Consider the following 3899-nt stretch of genomic DNA (forward strand, 5'->3'; position numbering starts at 1 on the left):
GTGCTTTCATGTGCCTGCAGTGTATTTTATTTTATTTTTTTGTGCTTGCCGTGTGCTTTTATGTGCCTGCCGTGTGCCTGCCAGGGGTATTTTTATTTTTTTTTGGTGCCTGCCGTGTGCTTCCATGTGCCTGGCGTGTTCTCGTTTTTTTGTGCCTGCCGTGTGCTTCCATATACCTGCCGTGTGCCTTCCATGTGTTTTTTGTTTTATTTTGTTTTTTGCCTGCCGTGTGCTTCCCTTTTTTTTTTTGGTGCCTGCCGTGTGCTTCTTTTTTTTGGGGGGCCTGCCGTGTGCTTCCATTTGCCTGCCGTGTGCTTCCATGTGCCTGCCGTGTGCTTCCATGTGCCTGCCGTGTGCTTCCGTTTGCTGCTTTTTTTTGTGCCTGCCGTATGCTTCCATGTGCCTGCCTTTTTTTTTTTTTTGTGCCTGCCGTGTGCTTCCATGTGCCTGCCATGTGCTGCAATGTGCATGTGACTGCAAACCGCTTTGAATCAGCATACATTCCGCACAATTCATTCATACAATTATCATGCAATCTTCGGAAAATTTGCATGGAATAGACATAGCATCTGCATGCAATCTACACACAAACACTGCCTTCAATCGACACTATTAACCTGCATTCTACATACAATATGCATGCTATCTGCCTACAGACTGCGGATAATGCTAGCTATCAACAATCTGTCCACAATCGCCCAGTAATCAATCTAAAATTTGCCTAAATTATGCCTGCCATGGACCTTTAAAAGATTGTTATTAGAAAATGCTGCTGCTTCCATAACTGTTATTGAAGTGCCACTAACTTGGTGTTTTTTTGTTTTTTTTAAAGTTTTTTTGTAGTCCAATTCAAGAACAAACATGTACCAGGAAGATCTTGAATTTGAGGAGCTTGATTATTCATCCGATTCTTTTGGAGAGGTAAGTTTTTGCTGAAAATAGAAAGGTTGCAGCAAACCAATGGTAATAAACAGAATACATTTTTTTTTTTTTAGCAGGACTTTTAATCTGATAGCGAGGAAAATGATGAGGATTTCCCCGAAACTCGGCATTATTCGGCGGTATGTGTTGAAATATGTATAAAATTTTTTTTGTTTATTGTTTGAAACCGCAACTATGCATCAGTCCTGTACAATTTATTATTTCAATACATTATTTCATGTGTGTATATACATACACACACGTGTGTGTGTGTGTGTGTATATACATACACACACCTGTGTATATACATACACACATGTGTGTGTGTGTATATACACACATGCGCGTGTGTATGTATATACACACGAACGTACGTGTGTATCTGTATATACATACACACGTAGGAACGAGTGTATGTGTATATACAGTCACACGTAGGAACGAGTGTATGTGTATATACAGTCACACTTAATTACGTGTGTACACACACATTATATTTAATATATATATATATATATATATACACACAGACACACGCGTGTACGTGTTTAGGCATACACTGGTACGCACGCGTGTACGTGTTAATGCATACACACCCGTAAGTCAGTATATACATACAAACACGTATGTACATCTGTGTATATACATACAAACTCGTACGTACGTCTGTGTATGTATGCACATATACATACAGGAATCTGTGCCCTGCCTAATAAGGATGATCATGCCGCTTTCAGCAACACCATACAATTAAAAATGTACCCCTTCCTTTTTTCCTAAAACATTAAATACAGTATTCTTCATATTATTCCCTTCTTAGGTTCAACAACAACTGGCAGACTCGCTATATGCTCAGGCGGACATAAGCAGTCTCCAGTGTTTTCAAAACGATCCGCAGGGTGCACCAGAAGCGGGTGCTTCAGGATCCACTGAAGATCCCCATGGCAGGCTTGCCAACAAAGAGTGGTGTCACTGTGGGCAGTGCATTTGCATGCCCACAGTGGCGGAGTGTGTCTGTTGTCGAGAACACGAAGTAGTCCTACAGATGTTACCAGAAGCTTGCGTATGTGTTACACAACATCCGTTATTTGCTCAGTATGCGCTTGTGCGCGAAAACATAGAACACGCGATAAGACTATCTGCACTGGTCACCCGGAGACAGTACGACACCACAAACAATAGGTATTTATTACAATTTTATTGTACAACACACAAGACAATGCAAGTATAATTTTTAACAAAGGAAAAAGTTTATTTGAAAAGGAAAAAAGGTTAGTGAAAAAGGCAACATGGAAAAACATAAGATATCAATGCATCTTTTTTTTTTGTTTTCATGTAGACTATTAAAATTTTTTTAATAAGTTTAGAAATATTAATATATTTCCTTTCGTTTTTTCTTAGGGTTATGCGTGTGGGCGCATATCGCTCTTATACAGCGTGGATACATGGATTCTTGGGGAAAAACAATAGAATCCCCATACCAGCGTGTGTGATTAAATCAATACGGACAGCTTACCCTGATCCGCAAGGAAATTACACTGGTTTCCAGTTCTACATGGACCCGACTGAAAGCAATTTGGATTTCCAGTTGAACTTGTAGGATGTTTTAATTTGTGCAATTTTGTATTCAGGCTTTACAGATTTTAAAATGTTAATACATTTTTTTGTGAAATATAGTGTGTGGTTTTTTTATTTGGAACGTCTCGACTATAATCACTAATCGTTTTATCATTATGTATATACATGACTACATATGCGTATGTTAGTGTGTATAATATATACACACACAAACTGTGGGTTGTGTGTGTATGTATTTTGACACACATATATATCTGTATGCCTGTGTATCTGTCTGCCTCTCTCTATCTGTCTGCCTCTCTCTATCTGTCTGCCTCTCTCTATCTGTCTGCCTCTCTCTATCTGTCTATCTGCCTCTCTCTATCTATCTGTCTGCCTCTCTCTATCTATCTGTCTGCCTCTCTCTATCTATCTGCCTCTCTCTATCTATCTGCCTCTCTCTGTCTGCCTCTCTCTATCTGTCTGCCTCTCTCTGTCTGCCTCTCTCTGTCTGCCTCTCTCTGTCTGCCTCTCTCTGTCTGCCTCTCTCTGTCTGCCTCTCTCTGTCTGCCTCTCTCTGTCTGCCTCTCTCTGTCTGCCTCTCTCTGTCTGTCTGCCTCTCTCTGTCTGTCTGCCTCTCTCTATCTATCTGTCTGCCTCTCTCTATCTATCTGCCTCTCTCTATCTATCTGTCTGCCTCTCTCTATCTGTCTGCCTCTCTCTATCTGTCTGCCTCTCTCTATCTGTCTGCCTCTCTCTATCTGTCTGCCTCTCTCTATCTATCTGTCTGCCTCTCTCTATCTATCTGTCTGCCTCTCTCTATCTATCTGTCTGCCTCTCTCTGTCTGCCTCTCTCTGTCTGTCTGCCTCTCTCTGTCTGTCTGCCTCTCTCTATCTATCTGTCTGCCTCTCTCTATCTATCTGTCTGCCTCTCTCTATCTATCTGTCTGCCTCTCTCTATCTGTCTGCCTCTCTCTATCTGTCTGCCTCTCTCTATCTGTCTGCCTCTCTCTATCTGTCTGCCTCTCTCTATCTGTCTGCCTCTCTCTATCTATCTGTCTGCCTCTCTCTATCTATCTGTCTGCCTCTCTCTATCTATCTGTCTGCCTCTCTCTATCTATCTGTCTGCCTCTATCTGTCTGCCTCTCTCTCTCTATCTGTCTGCCTCTATCTGTTTTTCTGCCTGCCTGCCTGTGTATTCCTTTGCAGGTCTCTATAAGGGAGGAGGGAGCTGTCCAGTGCTGAACCTTTCCCCTGCACAGCGAGGCAAGGCTTCGTTATAGCAGGGAGCTGTCGAGTGCTGAAGTCTCAGCAGAAAGTACTGTAATAGCTGCAATGCACTCCCAACATCGATGGTGTGATGGAACAAATAGTTTTCTTCACCAAAATATGTGTGGGTATATATGCGTGTACACACATAT

At 41.8% G+C, this 3899-nt stretch overlaps 1 long non-coding RNA gene across 1 annotated transcript; it reads left to right on the forward strand.

The window, feature by feature from the left end:
* The first annotated feature begins 275 nt into the window (after positions 1-275).
* LOC136598668 (uncharacterized) lies at positions 276-2593 on the forward strand. The gene is made up of 4 exons (XR_010788825.1): positions 276-921; positions 996-1061; positions 1742-2103; positions 2323-2593. It is a non-coding gene; the product is annotated as an uncharacterized lncRNA (long non-coding RNA).
* The last annotated feature ends 1306 nt before the right edge of the window (positions 2594-3899 follow it).

This window comes from Eleutherodactylus coqui, unplaced genomic scaffold (genome assembly GCF_035609145.1).
Source record: "Eleutherodactylus coqui strain aEleCoq1 unplaced genomic scaffold, aEleCoq1.hap1 HAP1_SCAFFOLD_113, whole genome shotgun sequence".
Classification (NCBI taxonomy): domain Eukaryota; kingdom Metazoa; phylum Chordata; class Amphibia; order Anura; family Eleutherodactylidae; genus Eleutherodactylus; species Eleutherodactylus coqui.